General features: G+C 37.2%; 1 protein-coding gene across 5 annotated transcripts in view; it reads right to left on the reverse strand.

Annotated features, from left to right (window-relative positions):
* VGLL3 (vestigial like family member 3) overlaps positions 1-18211 on the reverse strand; it is a 59033-nt gene that overhangs the window by 10308 nt on the left and 30514 nt on the right. The gene's annotated exons all lie outside the window — the stretch shown is intronic.

Raw genomic sequence — 18211 nt, forward strand, 5'->3', positions numbered from 1 at the left:
GTCATTAAGACACTATACTAAACAAATTACATAAAATGAAAAAGAACAAAAAGGAGTCAAAGAAGCACCTCATAGAACCACAAGGCACCATCTTTGGTTTTATAGCATTTGTATACTGGGAAAAGGCAGCTCTTTCTGAATGCCAAATGATTGGTGCCGTCTTATGTTTTATCTCGTGTACTAGCATTATGTTTAGACAGATAGGCCACAGTTTCCCTTTCCCATTTCAAAAGAAGAGGAGGAGGAAGACAAAAAATAAAAAGGATCTGGGGCATATCAACTCACTCTAAGTTTGCTTTATTCAGTTTCAAATAATTTTGTGGTCAGAATAATTTGCAACCTGACAAAGTCTCCGTTGGGTGACTTTTATAATCTAAACCACCTTAACCGACAATCTGCTGACTGCATAAATATTTTTTTCATTATTAAAACGTCTCATCTTCTGTATGACTCAGTATTTTCCACACTTGAAGACCCCATCAATCTATAGAATGTCAGCACTGCAAGTCATGAATAGTGTTGGAATCATCAAGTGGTTTGAGTGTCTTTTTTTCTTCTTAAATAAAAGCAATCCCTAGTTTGCAAAGAGATGACTCCACCAAAATCATGTTAGCCTTTTTCTGTGGACAAGAATTATGTTACTTAACATAGTCCTAAATATTCTAATCAGAGTTAATGGTTGGAATAACTCTTGCTCTTCAACTGTGTTTCCAAGTCTGCATCACTCCAAAGCAAACCTTAAAAAACTCAGTTCACCTATGGCCTACAACATATTAAATGGCTAATGTTGTCCTTTTGGCTTAATTTCTTCTCATTGATGGGACATAAATACAACTTTTCCTTTGATTACCAAGTATCCATATCTGTAAATTTCAAAGTAAATATAAAGAAAAGGAACAACCACAGACAAAAGACTCTACTACTAGTAAGTTGTAACAGGGATATGATTTTTCTTGTTAAACACTTGTTGAAGGAAGATTAAAATATTTAAGAATCAGTCAGTACACTGAGTTTTCCCAGTGGTGAAAGGAGACAAAATCATTAACTCATGATTCTTAATGTGGTCTTGTTGTTGTTCAGTCACTAAGATATGTCCCACTCTTTTTAACCCCATGAACTGTAGCATGCCAGAATCCTCTGTCCTCCACAATCTCCTGGAGTTTGCTCAAATTCATGTCCATTGAGTCAGTGATGCTATCTAACCACATCACCCTCTGCCACCCCGCTTCACCTTTGCCTTCAAACGTTCCCAACATCAGAGTCTATTCCAATGAGTCAGCTCTTCACGTCAGGTGGCCAAACTATTGGAGTTTCAGCTTTAGCACCAGTCCTTCCAATCAATATTCAGAGTTGATTTCCTTTAGGATTGACTGATTTGACCTCCTTGCAGTCCAAGGGACTCTCAAGAGTCATCTCCAACACCACAGTTCGAAAGCATCAATTCTTCAGTGCTCAGCCTTCTTTGTGGTCCAGCTTTCACATTTACACATGACTTCTGTAAAAACCATACTTTTGACTGTACAGACCTTTATTGGCAAAGTGATGTATTTTCTTTTTAATATGCTGTCTAGGTTTTTTCATAGCTTTCCTTCCAAGGAGTAATGATCTTTTGATTTCATGGCTGCAGTCACAGTCTACAGTGATTTTGTGCTCCAGTTGCTTTAGTCATGTCCAACTCTTTGCAACGCTATGGGCTATAGCCTGCCAGGCTCCTCTGTCCATGGGATTCTCCAGGCAAGAATACTGGAGGGAGTTGTCATGCCCTCCTCCCCGGGATATTCCCAACCCAGGAATCAAACTCAAGTCTTCTGTGTCTCCTGCATTGCAGGTGGATTCTTACTGCTGAGCCACGAGGGAAGCCCCCACAGTGATTTTAGAGCCCAAGAAAAGAAAACCTGTCCACTTTTTCCCCTTCCATTTGCCATGAAGTGATGGGACTGGATGCATAAATCTTTAATCCATGATCCTTACATGATCTACAGATACTTGGGGGTTCCCCAAATTTTCTTACAAGAACATAAAACACTCTACTATTATTTTGCTACTATTCATGCTTTTTTTTTTTTTTTTTTGCTTCTCACTCCTCAAACTCAAACCTATATGAAATTAGTTTACAACACATTTTGAAATCTACTTACTGGCTTGCTAAAATCACCCATGTTTATCTCTTTATATTAGTAACTCTGTTTTAGGTTGTTTACTCTGTGATATTTTCAGTGAATGTAAAATAAACATCACAATGATAATGTTAGCAAACACTTTCTTAGGGCTGAACACACTAGACATTGTGCTATTTTATGTGAAATATTTAATGCTTCCAATCACGCTATATATATAATGGATATATATATTCATTTTACAAATAAGAAAAGTGAGAGTAAGAGAGGTTATGCCAATTATTATGTGGTAGAACCAGGACTGAATGTTTGTGGTTTGATATCAGAGTCAATAGTTTTAACCACAATGTATATGGCTCCCCTTTTGTGGATTATATTGTCTGTAGGTTGTGACACCAGCCTGTATTCTTGCAACTCCTGGAGTCAAAATCCTTTCATTAAATCAATTCAAAGAAAAGTCAATACATTTTAAATATTGATTTTTGCACTATTTAGAAACACCCTGATTTATCAGAACTGATACCAGTGTTAATAAAATAACTGTGTTTTTTTTAAACTATACATTTGCAAAGTTTTTCTAAGTCACAGAATATGATTACACAGTCCTTTGTTATACTCCAGATCGTGTAATAGGACATGTTGTATGAATAGATGTGTAACTACGCCTCCCTGCCCCCACCCAAATAAACTGCCACAGTATGAAAACTGAAGACGTAGGGTGGCCATCTGACTCATCAGGTGTTTGTCAGAAATGGGACCAAAGAACAAAGATATCACACTGTTCACTTCAGAGTTTGAGAGTCTGAGATCAAGTCAGGAGATAAACCTGAAAGAAAACACAAGCCCACAGACCCAGTTCCTCGCTTCAGTTCCAATACCATCACCACCTGACCATCAAAAGAAAAAAGAAAAACCAAATCCAGGAATAGAAAAACTGAAGTACAAACATAGGAAAGATACATTGAATACTTAGGAGTAGGAAAGAAGTTTTGGCTCAGTTCAGTTCAGTTCAGTCGCTCAGTCGCGTCCGACTCTTTGCAACCCCCTGAATCGCAGCATGCCAGGCCTCCCTGTCCATCACCAACTCCCAGAGTTCACTCAAACTCACGTCCATCAAGTCGGTGATGCCATCCAGCCATCTCATCCTCTGTCGTCCCCTTTTCCTCCTGCCCCCAATCCCTCCCAGCATCAGAGTCTTTTCCTATGAGTCAACTCTTCGCATGAGGTGGCCAAAGTACTGGAGTTTCAGCTTGAGCATCATTCCTTCCAAAGAACACCCAGGACTGATCTCCTTTAGAAGTTTTGGTTAAAAGAAATCATATTTGGATTTCCCTTTAAAATTTGAAGAATCTATGTAACAAGGCATTGTAACTCATTTTCTAGCTGAAATTTTTGGGAGCTTATTGCTTCACAGATTTCTTCTCTTGCAAAAGACCTCTGGGAATAAGGAAGTGGAGATGGCAGCAGGGTGTGCCTAAGCAGAGAAAGCCTAGAAACTTCCCCCTCCCTTGTTTCCTTCAAGTCCTAGGTGTCTGATGAAAAAAAAAATCTTAAAGTTCTCATGGGCTCCTCAAACAAAGATACAGAAGTTGCTTCAGAGAGATTTCTGGCAGGCCTGCCTCTTTATCCCATAGCTGTGATGTGGGTACCCCGTGGCAGAAAAAATGATATGAGCCACCCTAGCTGAGCACCTCAGAGGCATCACAAACTTTAGGAAGCCGAATGACGTAGTCATCAGTGGAGCACTGTATGGGGAATGCACAGAGAAATGGTGGGGAAGGGGATATGTTTGCAAACAAAAGCAAGATAAGAATGAAATGACAAAGCTAAGAAGAGACAGCAACCACTTAATCAACAATGTTCACCATATGACTAACAGGAAAACAGAGGCAATCCCTAGGGAGAGAGTGAGGGAAGCATCTGAGAAGAGGATTCACCTAGAAGTGGAACAGTGTTTTAAACTGAGCAATGAAGAAATCATTGGGCTGGACTACAAATACTTAGAATTGGTGAAGTAATTATTACACAGGGAACTATAATCAATATCCTCTGATAAACCGTAATGGAAATGAATATGAAAAAGAATGTATATACAACTTGGTCACTTTGCTGTATAGCAAAAATTAACAACACTGTAAATCCACTATACTTGAATAAAATAAATTTAGAGAAAATGAATTGAAAAGCTAACTTTTCTGCTATTGGGTAGAAGTAAATAATAAACTGGCTTACTGAAAATGTTATACTCCAGCACATCTGAGTTTTAGGACCATGTGATCATCAGTCATATCCACTAGAAAAGCATTTCCTACTTCAAAAGAAGAATAATCCTTTGACAACATCACTATCACTCTTAAGTAACTTTAATATGATTCCAATTAATTTTATTGCTGGAGATAAAAGAGGTAATGTGGTAACCATGCACTGGTGAATATGCTGTTGATAAAAAGAGAAGAAAAATAGGAACATAAAACCTGGATGTGCAGGTGGAATATTTAATGACTGAAAAGTAAAGAAAATACTGAAACGAAATATTTAGTTTCATAGATATTAGGCATCTAGAAAACCCCTGTGGATCAAAATGCTTGATACTATATTAAAAGACTGCAAGGAGATCCAACCAGTCCATTCTGAAGGAGATCAGTCCTGGGTGTTCTTTGGAAGGAATGATGCTCAAGCTGAAACTCCAGTACTTTGGCCACCTCATGCGAAGAGTTGACTCATTGGAAAAGACTCTGATGCTGGGAGGGATTGTGGGTAGGAGGAGAAGGAGATGACAGAGGATGAGATGGCTGGATGGCATCACCAACTCGAAGGATGTGAGTCTGAGTGAACTCCGGGAGTTGGTGATGGACAGGGAGGCCTGGCGTGCTCCAATTCATGGGGTCACAAAGAGCTGGACACGACTGAGCTACTGACCTGAACTGAACTGATGTTAAAAGACGCTGGTGGTTTATTTCCACATTTAAAACATGAATACCTGCTTCATCCTTGCTTTAATAGAGAAAAGCCATAATTATCACAAATACAAATATACACAGTGCTGTATTGGCTGCTATATCAAAATACCCAGCCTTCACCAACAGCCTAACATCTAACACCGACACACTGCAAAATAACAAACTACGTGATGTGAGAGACAGTCACATTATCTTCTTCTACTTTATAAAATTATCACTGACAATTATCATACAACTTCATTTGTCTGAGCACCTGGGCAATCAGTTTAAACACTAATGAAGAATGTTTAAATAAGATCTAAATGGGGATAGTACATACCTTAACACTAATGAAGGGGTAAAAATAAGAGTGGAAAGCTATTCAATTTGGGAACTGATTTCATTGCAGGTAAATATCAAGATAGATCATGTTTAAGCATCAGGAAGAAGTCCCTTCATTTGTTTTTCAAACTTCAAAAAAAAAAAAACCCTCAAAATATCATAGATTTGTTGTTTAAAGATCAAGTTATGAAGTATTTAGAAAGTAAAAGTTCTATATAATGTACCCTGTCATCACACAACTTGCTGAGTATACTTCAGATGTACGTACATACACCACATATATCCTATGTGACAACAATGCTTATTTCACCAGCAATATTGACTTTCAAAACCATTTCATGTCAGGATATGTCGATCAACTCTTTTGAAGAATATTAATTCTTCAATATGCACATTATTCATTCTTCCCTATACCATAAATTACTCAGTTCTATATAGATATGCATAATTTGAATATATACACACACACAGTGTGTGTGTGTATAAAAATATATTTGTTACTTATGTGACTATTTTGGTAGGTGAGATAGCTTCCTGAATATACATTTGTATAATCACTGAACCCAAGTGTATAAATATATTTACACTTACATAAACACTTACATAATTCATGGTGAGTGGTAAATGTTTCAGTAGTTTGCATCAATATTCATATTTTTACTATTATCATTATTATAGATTCAATGTATCTAAGTGTTTCAATTTGCATTTCCTTCAGTTCTTGTGAAGCTGAACATTATGTGATTTAGTATTCCTTCCTCTGTGTTTTATCTTTTGGCTGACTTTCTATGCTTTGATTAATAACAAAATAATTTCCTCATTGATTTCTAAATGCCTTTTGTATATTAGGTATATTAGTATTTTTTTTCATGTATCACACACATTTTTGGCCAATTTAATGAGCACTAAATACCTCCATACTTACTACCTAAACTTTGGACAATAATTATTTTAAAAGTCATCACAAACAAGAATGTATTCTTGAACCAGACCAAAGATTAAACTTATTGTTAAACTCAATTACAATTATCCAAGTATCATTACAACTCTTACACACTAAAACAATGACAAAAGATACCTAACTATGAATGCATAATCATTTGTTAGCAGAGGGAGCATTCTCAGTGTGTAGAGGTATTTTCCTAGGTACATTTAGAATTGTCTTAAAATGTCCACGTAGTAGTCTTGTCAGAAACAGTGAGGTGAAAGCTGTCTAAACCTGTCAAAATCTCTTTAATTCAGATTCAAAAGAGAAGGAGAAATTTAAAGCCCATTGAACTTGATGTTACTGGTAGACCATAATTTATTACATTATTGGAAGAAGCATGGGACCCACACACCTGAGGCCAAGATTGCAGGTGACTAGCAGTTCAGTGGCAAGGTGTCTCCCTCTGCTCTTGGCCCAAGCGGCAGGCACATAGTCTGTCTGCCCTCTCAGAACCCTCCTCCCTCCAAAACCACAAACTCGTGCACTGACTCTCCAACTTTTGCCCTTACTGATATCCAATTCCTCAGATTCCTGCACTTCAAACGCTCAGCTAGGAGGGAACTGGCAAGTACTTTAAGCATCAGGATATGTAATTACAAATCTGAACTAGTCATTCTACAACTGACCTTTAGGACAAATATAAAATACAAATCATAGAGTTGATAGTTCTTTTGTTATTGTTGTTCTTTGTGTTTTTTTTTTTAAACTTTTATTGGAGTATAGTTGCTTTACAATGTTGTATTAGCTTCTGCTGTTCAGCAAGTGAATCAGGTATACATATACATTATCCACTCTTTTTTGAATTTCCTTTCCATTTAGGTCACCACAGAGCACTGAGTAGAGTTCTTGATCATACCACCAATTTACCATGCTCAAAACATGTCAGTGTGATAACCTCTTGGCTGAGAGAAGCTGGGGCCCAGGAGGCGCAATATGCTGTGTAGACACTGCTCACCAAGTCAGTGACCTCAATTTCAAAAGCAGATAAAAAGTAACTTTGAAGATAGAGACAAAGAATAAAGGGAAAAAGGAATGGGGAAGAGTGAAATAAAATACCTTCTGTAATTTCTTCTACAGACTTTCCCCCAGAACTGGAGAGGAACAAGACCAAAAAAGAAAAAAAAAGAAACGCCTAGATCATTTATTGTAACTGAAACCACAAGTTATAATACTCTCAAGAGATTCTAACTATCCAGACATCTGCTGGATAACAAATGCAGCCAAACATGCATCTTTAAAAAGGTTTCTAGGTTATGCAGTGACAGCTTTACGATCCAGAAAATAGATAATCCAACCAGAGGCAGAGGTAATCTGGATCCACTACTTATCCATAAAACCTTAATTAAGGACACAACACAGCAAGTATTCTACCTGAAACTATGAGTTATTTAAGGACTCTCACATTTTAACTGCAGAAGTACAATGTATCTTTTATGCCTACTTAGTTTAAGTAATCATTCCCCCCATTAAATCAAACCATATTGGAAAATATTCAGTAAGAATGAGACATGTTGCATATAGATCAATTCTTCACTGACATCAGTAATTTTTCATCTCACTTCTCTGTGGCATGAACACAAGTGTGCTCTCTGACATATTCCAGAAACCTCTGTCCAATCCAAGCAAACATAAATAGGGTTTCAATGACTGTGAAGATGCTAAGTGTCATCTGATAGTGCTCAAACAAGGCAGCTATGAAAATAAGCATTATAACACATGCTTGTGGTCGACAAAAATTAAATCCCTAGTATATCAGGCTGTAACCAACCAAACAAACAAACAAACAAATGGCATATTTTGGCCTTTCATCTGTCTCTTGCAAGAATTTTTTTGGTCATCTTTTTGCCAAGGAATTCAGAACATGTTGGCCACAGACAACTGTTTGTGAAACACTATATTGTTGATAAATAGAATAAGAGAAGAGTTAGCCAGAAAGTGAATAAAAAGAACCTGTCAATTCCACCAGCCACATAAAATTTTGTATAGAATCTTTGTAGGCTAATTCAAAATTAATGTAAAATTGCCTGGATACAAGTTACGAAACAGATTTTGTCATAGGAGCTGGTTCTTTTAGATGTACCGCTATATGTGATACAGTAAATAGGGAAGCAGTAATGAAAAGATAATTTGCTGATATGAAATATGCTGACCTCTGAAACAAGCCTTTTAATGCTTAGAGTGGTTATTTATTTGGAATCACGTGATAATTAAACAGTTTTTCAACCTCTATAGCTCCCCTCCTAGGCAAGCAAATAAGCTTCTCTCGGGAAGACATTGTGTACTTTGACAAAATCGCCAATCCCAATGACAGGGAGTTGATGACAACTCCTTCAAGAAAACAAAAGAAAACTGTGCAGCACACATTTGCTTGCAATTTTTAAGAAAACATTTCAGAAAGCAAGGGATGCCATCCAATTTATATAGCTACCCATAGAAACTTGTTTATAAAATTAATACTAGAATGGAAAAAGAACACATTTTACTCACAACTTTTGAATTAGCGAATATTTTATTAATGGAGTTTCAGTGAATTTAACTACATGCATAGTCTAACTTCCTTGTTCTGCACATAAAATTTCCTTTCAGTCTATGAGTGACAAGAACAAATATCCCAACAATCCATAATCATAGTGAGATAGGATATATTTTTTAGTAATCTCTCATCACCTTTATTGCAGAAAGTGAAGAAGAACTAAAGAGCCTCTTCATGAAAATGAAAGAGGAGAGTGAAAAATTTGGCTTAAAGCACAACATTCAGAAAACTAAGATCATGGCATCCGGTCCCATCACTTCATAGCAAATAGATGGGGAAACAGTGGAAACAGTGGCTGACTTTATTTTGGGGGGCTCCAAAATCACTGAAGATGGTGACTTGCAGCCATGAAATTAAAAGATGCTTACTCCTTGGAAGGAAAGTTATGACCAACCTAGACAGCATTTTAAAAAGTAGAGATATTACTTTGCCAACAAAGGTCCGTCTAGTCAAGGCTATGGTTTTTCCAGTAGTCACATATGGATGTGAGAGTTGGACTATTAAGAAAGCTGATCGCTGAAGAATTGATGCTTTTGAACTGTGGTGTTGGAGAAGACTCTTGAGAGTCCCTTGGACTGCAAGGAGATCCAACCAGTCCATTCTGAAGGAGATCAACCCTGGGATTTCTTTGGAAGGAATGATGCTAAAGCTGAAACTCCAGTACTTTGGCCACCTCATGGGAAGAGTTGACTCATTGGAAAAGACTGATGCTGGGAGGGATTGGGGGCAAGAGGAGAAGGGGTCAACAGAGGATGAAATGGCTGGATGGCATCGCTGACTCAATGGACGTGAGTCTGAGTGAACTCCGGGAGTTGGTGATGGACAGGGAGGCCTGGCATGCTGTGATTCATGGGGTCGCAAAGAGTTGGACACGACTGAGCGACTGATCTGATCTGATTCATTGGGATATTCATTGAAGCTGAAACTTCAATACTTTGGCCACCTGATATGAAGAGCTGACTCATTTGAAAAGACCCTGATGCTGGGAAAGATTGAAGGCAGGAGAAGGGGATGAGAGAGGATGAGATGGTTGGATGGCATCATCGACTCAATGGACATGAGTTTGAGTAAACTCCGGGAGTTGGTGATGGACAGGGAGGCCTGGTGTGCTGTAGTCTGTGGGGTCGCAAAGAGTCAGACATTACTGAACAACAAAATTGAACTGAACAGAACCACTTGGTAGAGAGTTCCAGATGGAGAAAACTATATTTTAAAATGTGAAAATATTCTGATGACCCTTCAAATCCTTATTTACTTGATTCTTTGTCTTCCCTTTTCTTATAATCTGCCCAATAATATAAAAGTACCCGGTTTTCATTGTATGGCCAACACCAGCTGACACCACTACTGGGAAATTTGGCTCTGACAAATATTACAGCTATTCTTCAAGAACAGAAATAAACTGAACTAGAAACAGGAAGTGATGGAAGAATTTAAAGTTTGTGTCTCTATCATGCATGATGCCTCACATCTCCAGTGTGACTTTGTGTTTCTGTTTGAAATGTACCATACGTAGGAAGAATAACGAGAACTTTAGTTCTGCACTATATGTCACAATCTAGAAAACACAGCCATGTGCATTAGTGCATTGGAATCTCCTGGTTGTGTCAGAGTAGGAAGTATCATCTCTATTTTGCATCTAAGAAAGAAGAGTGGAGAGATTTTGAGATTTGCTCAGCACAATATAGCTAAAATAAAATACAGGTCCAGGAATCTATTTTTTGGCCCTCTGCTTTTTCCATAAACATTGCAAAGATTAATGTTCCCTATACATTTACCATCATTTTACCATCAATTCTTCATCTTAGCTCCCTAAGTTTTGGAGGAAGAGTAAGTTATTCATAAAAATCAATATTTCTCCTCTTTTTCCTTGTCTCTTTCTCATATATACACAGGAATACACATAGGCACACACACTCAAACATATTTTTCTCTTATAAATTTCTCCTTCTCTCCTCCTTAAACCACATTAGTGACAACAATACCTTCAGTCCCAAAAGGAAACCCAAATTAACAAACTAGTCTTCTCTGCTTTCATTGAAATGCATAAATACACATACAGGATTTCTTGCCATCTGTTTTTTCCAAAAAAAAAAAAAAAAAAGGCATATAGGGTTTCCCTTGGTGGTCCAGTGGTTAAGACTTTGCCTCTCAATGAAGGGTTTGCAGGTTGGGTCCCTGATCCCAAGATTCCTTGGAGCCAAAAAACCAAAACATAAAACAGAAGCAGTATTGTAACAAATTCAATAAAGACTTTAAAAGCGGTCCATATCAAAAAGTCCTTTTAAGAAAAGGGCATCTAAATGTGCTTCTTCATCTTTTTTTTTTAGTCAGCAGCATCACACAAAACGTGCTTCACTCATAGATCCCCTCTTAATGGCAATCACTTGATTCCACTTCCGAGATATTATGAACATCGTTACAATAAACATTTTTATACCTGTCCTCGCATGCTGCTGCTTGTATTTGTGTGGTACAGACTCACAAGAGGAGAATGCTGGGTCAAAATTTAGGAGAATTTTTAACTGTAGTACATATTTCAGTTTACTTAAAAAAAAAACTTACACTTCTCTAATTTTGTAACAGCAATATATGAAAATAGCATTTTCCCTTAACCAAGATGTCTTTTACAAGGATTTACACACACACACACACACACACACAGAGGCATTTATTTGTATTATACAAATGCACCTTAAAACATTCAGAATTCTCTCAGAATGTGTCTGCATTTGTCCTGTAAGATTGGAAGAGAATCTCTGAGAAGAAACCTCCATGCTTTGGGCATTGTAACATTATGGCACCATCCTAAGGATGGGCTTCCCAGGTGGCTCCATGGTAAACAATCAACCTGCCAGTGCAGGAAATTCAAGAGACATGGGTTTGATCCCTGCATCCAGGAGATCCCCTGGAGTAGGAAATGGCAGTGCCACTCCAATATTCTTGCCTGGGAAATGCTATAGACAGAGGAGACTCCATGGGGTCACAGAGAGTAGGACATGCCTAAGCGCACACGCACACACACACATGCACACACACACACACCCCTCTGGATGAAGGGCCAGGATGGAGAATGGGAAGATCTACAGCACTCTGGGAGAGCAGGGGAGTTTCATTAAGGTCCTGCAGAATCTAGCCCTGGATGCTGGAAACTGACAGCAGTGCTCTGGAATGTATTTCTCCCTCTGATTCACCATCCTGCTACTTTTAATGCAGATCTCACTCTCTGGCTGGGATCTACTGGCATTCTACATGCATCTCAAAGACGGTTTCCATTACCCTTCTGGTCACGGAACTGTCATTCTGGACATGTGCCTTATACAGCTAATACCATTCAAGAGTGTGTAAATACTGTAACATACTTTCGGTTTTTTTTTTTTTTTTTTTTTCCTTTCAGTGGAAAATAGGCTTATGCCACAGGCCAAAAGAAAAACAAAGGTTTGCAGAAAGAGTGGCACAATCAGCTGTTAATTACTAGAGTCTTTATGTATCAGGTCATAATAAACTGTCAAAAAAATAGTAAAAGTCCACAGGAAGTATTAGTTTACAAATATTCTTCCTAGTATTTTCTTTAATCCACAACTATTTCTTTGTGACACTTTAGTTATCCTAATTAAGATAATGCCTTCAAGGTAAGTATCCAGAAATCTGTAAATCTCTATCGACCAGCACAGCTGTCACTGAAAAATCACATAGTTCTAGGGCTGGCTTCTATATTAAAAAACCATTTAATGTGTCTCCCTGCTGAAATCAAATGATTAGAAGTAAGCTTCTCTGTCTATTCTATTTTATGACACTATTAAATAAAATTCATTAATTTCCTTATTTGTAAAAATCATTAATAATGTTAGGAAAGATTATAATAAATCACCAACCCCACAACCTTCATAAACGTATTAAATGAGTAATAACTATGCTCCAAAGAACTGGTAAAGTAGGAAGGAGTGACATGGCTTTTAGTTGAGCCTTTATCATATATGTTGCTTTAATGCACTCTCTTCTTTATACTGAAAACTGTCTTAGTGCTTTAATATTTTTATATAATTAATACTATCCTGTTAATGATTACTGCGGCTCTAGATGATTCCCATCACTTCATGGAAAATAGATGGAGAAACAATGGAAACAGTGGCTGACTGTTTTTCTCGGCTCCAAAATCACTGCAGGTGGTGACTGCAGCCATGAAATTAAAAGACACTTACTCCTTGGAAGGAAAGCTATGACCAACCTAGACAGTATATTAAAAAGCAGAGGCATTACTTTGTCAACAAAGGTCCATCTAGTCAAGGCTATGGTTTTTCCAGTGGTCATGTATGGATGTGAGAGTTGGACTATAAAGAAAGCTGAGCACCAAAGAATTGATGCTTTTGAACTGTGGTGTTGGAGAAGACTCTTGTGAGTCCCTGGGACTGCAAGGATTCTAACCAGTCCATCCTAAAGGAGATCAGTCCTGAGTGTTCATTGGAAGGACTGATGTTGAAGCTGAAACTCCAATACTTTGGCCACCTGATACAAAGAGCTGACTCATTTGAAAAGACCCTAATGCAGGGAAAGATTGAGGGCAGGAGAAGAAGGGGACGACAGAGGATGAGATGGTTGGATGGCATCACTGACTCGATGGACATGGGTTTGGGTGGACTCTGGGAGTTGGTGATGGACAGGGAGGCCTGGTGTGCCACGGTTCATGGAGTTGCAAAGAGTCGAACATGACTGAGCAACTGAACTGAACTGAACTGAACTGAGATGATTTCTCTCCAAATTTAATACATCTCTCTTTCACTGTAAAGCTTGTAATTGGAGTATTATGTTATCAGGTAAATATTCAAATGTCTTAGGTTTCCTTTAGTCTTTTTTCATAAATGTAAATGTCTATAGAGAGAAACATCTAATATAAATATCTTTAGAAGCATCTAATATAAATATCTATAGAGAGAAACAAATTCAAAGAGGTTATTTTATGCAAAGCTCCATGATTTTGATATCCTTCGTGATCCAAATACCAAAATTTGTGACATTTTAAAATGAGATGTTAAAATAGCTTAGCAAGGTTATTCTGAGAACTTTCATGCTTAAGTTTTGCCCAGGCTTGACAGCACCAGACCCACCTTCAAGAAAGCATGGTTTTGAGATGTGATCTAGAGAGATGGTAACTTACAGGCTAGATGAAAGAGCAAGTGGTAACTTGATATCCATTTCTCTTAGAAACTGCTTGTCCATTTGCTACTCTAGTAAGTGAACTATTTTTACCCTGGTCTTTTATTTCCTGCATCTGATAAAACAAAGATATTTATATTTCTAATGGATTTCAATGTAAAGCATCCATATAGTATTAAGCAAGTTGACCACCTTGATCCTAAGCAAATAAGTAATTTAACTAGCTTATTTCTAAGGAAACACTATATAATAATTGTGAGCAATAATTACAATTTAGATTGCATTAAAATACATTTTGTCATTTATGAAAGATGTCTTTTTCACAAAATATTCAGATAAGAAATTCAGATTAAACTTGATATATATGGGCTTCCCTGGTGGCTCAGACAGTAAAGCATCTGCTTGCAATGCGGGAGATCTGGGCTTGATCACTGGGTTGGGAAGATCGCCTGGAGCAGGACATAGCAACCCATTCTGGTATTCCTGCCTGGAAAATCCCCATGGACAGAAGAGCATGGTGGGCTACAGTCTGTGGGGTCACAAGATTCAGACACGACTGAGCGACTAAGCACAGCACTGCATATATATGTATAAATATATATACATATGTATAAATATAAATATAACTATAAAGTTATAGTTATACATACAAATATATGTAGTTTACAGGTCTTATACCACAAAAAATTCAGAAAACTAAGGTGATTTTACTCATAATATTTTCAGACACAAAGTGTCTATGAAGAATAAAAAAAAAAGATAAGGTCATTTGTGAACTTCTCACTTCCCTATTGTTGTCCAATGCTCCCTATCCACTATCACAATTTAGGAGTTCAAAAATATTTTTTCCAGGTTTCTTTCTTAACAGAGTATATCTATACCCAAGTTAATCAAGCCCATCGGTATGAAACTCTCTTCAGAAATAATTTGCTACATGCCTCAAAATTTGTGAGAATACTAGAAAAGTAGTTTCCTGAGTTTTCCTGGAAAATTTCATAACTCCCATTTAGCAAGAAATTTTCATATCTATTAACTATTGCAGTTACAGTTTTTCTCTGTCTAGGAGGAACTCTGTCCCATTCTATCATAAGTAATCTTGATTTCAATATCTGAAGGTATATTCATTATTGTCTGGAATATTCTGGAAAATTCAAAGGACAAAGGAGCCTGGCAGTCTATAGTCCATTGGGTCACAAAGAGCCAGAGACAACTGCATGCACACGCACAGACACACACACACACACACACACCCACACACACCCACACACACACACACACATCATGCTAAGTCGCTTCAGTTGTGTCTGACTCTTTGTGACCCCATGGACCATAGCCCTCCAGGCTCCTCTGTCCATGGGATTCTCAAGGCAGGAATACTGGAGTGGGTTGCCATCCCTCCTCCAGGGGATCTTCCCGACCCAAGGATTGAACACCTGTCACGTTAGTGCCTCCTGCATTGGCAGGTGGGTTCTTTACCACTAGTGCCACCCAAGGCTACACACACACAGTTAATGCTTATATGACAAAATGTTTGCGAAACCAGAAAGTACATAAATATATGTTAATTCTCTTTTAGCTCCAGATTTCTTGAACCTGTGATATACTACAGAATATTATTGACTATTGTTTGGTTTATTAAATTTTAAGCTACCTAAATAAACATTAGCAAAAGAACATGTATGCCTCAACTCTAAGCTGTTTATGTATATTTTATATAGAATTATTGTGACACTCCTCAAAGTAAAAAAAAAAATTATAACAAAATTGGAGCTAAAATAACATGAGGGATGCTAAGAAAAATAAATCTGTGAATCTAGAGATGAAAACCATCTCAAGCCCTGAGCAGCTTGTGTTTACAGGAAAAAAAGTCACAAAGCATGACTCTTTTTCCTTTCTGTAAATTTAAATACAGTGGATGAAATGGAACCTACAAATAAATTCAACTTTGTATTTCAGTAAAAAAAAAGACCTCATTAACAAATCTTACTTGAAAAATCAATTAAAACTGGCTGAAATATGCAACATTTTATGTCCTACATCAGAGAACTTGTTGTTAATAACAGAAAATATGACAGCATTTCCATAAGATGCATTTTTTTGGTTATGGCCACTAAAAGATGAATTGTAAGTCAGAATTTACCTAATGTCATCATTAAAAAATCTGAGCATGATATTCTTGCATTCATATATACATATCTAATAATACATTGTATCAAAATCACAAATATTTCCACATTTAACTCTCTTCTTCCTGACATACAAAGGGTATCATACAACACTCTGAGATTACTGAATTTAATCCTCCATATCCTGAGTCCTCTCTTCTTCAGTTTACCTTTCTAGGTATTTTCTTCAAACCCATCTACCCTTTCTAAACCATACCTCTTCACAGTAGCTACATGTTAGGTGAAAGTTACTAGCAGAAGTTGAAAACCACATGGCTTTTATGATGAAAAAACAGTAATAGCATTTCCCAAAGAGCATTCCATGAGAAGTTCATAAGTATGCTAAAAACAAAATGTGCCCCAAAGAAAGTCAGGTGGAAGATCTCCTATTAAGCAAAATTTAAGATGTTTCTTTACTAAAGAATGTTTCTTTACTAGAGAATGGATAATAGCCTTTTATATAGTAAACTGAGTTCTGATCTCAATGGGATGTACAGAGAAGGCAATGTTAACAAATTCATTTCACCAAAAATCTTTCTGTTTTTCAATTAAGCCTCTCATTTCATTTAGAAACCACTGTTCTCAAGGAACCGAACCCAGTTCTGTGATTGCTAAGGAAAAGAGGAGAGTTTTATGTGAGATTTTGATAACAGCCTTTTGGTAAAGAAGGGTATTTTGCACAAGGAGGGAAGACAGAGATGCTCTACGATTATATCAACACACTGATCATTCCAAGAGATCTCTATGTAATATCCGTTCAACAGAGGGAGCAATAAGTGATAGCGAAAGTAGGGCCAGGGCAGGTTGAGGCAAAATTTAAGGATTTATGTGCTTGCATGCCCCAGAAAGTGAATATCTCTTTATATTCTGTGTTGCGGCACCTCACTCTCCTCACCTTACCTTGGGCCCTTCAGAAAAGATGGACTATCTCTCCTTATTCTTAGAGAAGAATTACCAAACCTCAGAACTCTATTTTATTACTATATTACAATATTCTGTAATAAATCTATTAAAAATTAATTTTAATTAATTAAAAATTAATTACAGTTAAAGTATATTCTCTTTATATCTTTAAGAAATAGGTATCAAAATAAAGTGAGGTTCTCTCAACCCCATAGTTCTACTATGTATGTACATACCCAAGAAAATTAAAAATATATGTTCACCCACAAACTTGTACATGAGTATCCATTACAGCACTATCCTTATTAGACAAAAAGTAGGAAAAAAAAATTGATAAATGAATTCACAAGATGTGGGGCATACGTGCATGCTAAGTCACTTCAGTCATGTTTGACTCTTTGTGACCCTATGGATAATAGCCCACCAAGCTCCTCTGTCCATGGAATTCTCCAGGCAAAAATACTGGAGTATGCTGCCATGCCTTCCTCCAGGAGATGTTCCCAACTGAGGGAAGGATCAAACCCATCTCTCTTATGTCTCCTGCATTGGCAGATGGGTTCTTCACTGTTAGCACCAACTGGGAAGCCCACAAAATGTGGTATATCCATACAATGGACTAATGTCTACCCCAAAAAGGAATGATGTTCTTATACATGCTACATGGACAAATCCTGAAAACCCAGGCTAAGGGAAAGGAGGCAGACAGAAACGACCACATACTGTATGACTCTCTATATATGAAATTTCCACAGTGAAAAAAACCCATAGGAACAGAAAGTAGATTAGTGATTTCCAGGGGATAGTGAAAGGAGGAAATTGGGACTGATTCCTTACAGTTATGGGTTTCTTGTGGAGGTAACAGACATGCTTTATAATTAGATATAGAGATACTTGTAGAACATCATCAACATACTAAAACCCACTGAATTGTAGGCTTTAACATGCTGAAGTATATGATAGGTGAAATACTGTTCGATAATAAATTTTTTAAAGCTAAAATGAATGAGGGTCTGATCACTTTCTCTTTTGTAGCTAGAATTTATATTGTATCTATTATGTGCAGGGCACAT

The sequence above is a fragment of the Bos taurus genome, chromosome 1, assembly GCF_002263795.3.
Source record: "Bos taurus isolate L1 Dominette 01449 registration number 42190680 breed Hereford chromosome 1, ARS-UCD2.0, whole genome shotgun sequence".
NCBI lineage: Eukaryota > Metazoa > Chordata > Mammalia > Artiodactyla > Bovidae > Bos > Bos taurus.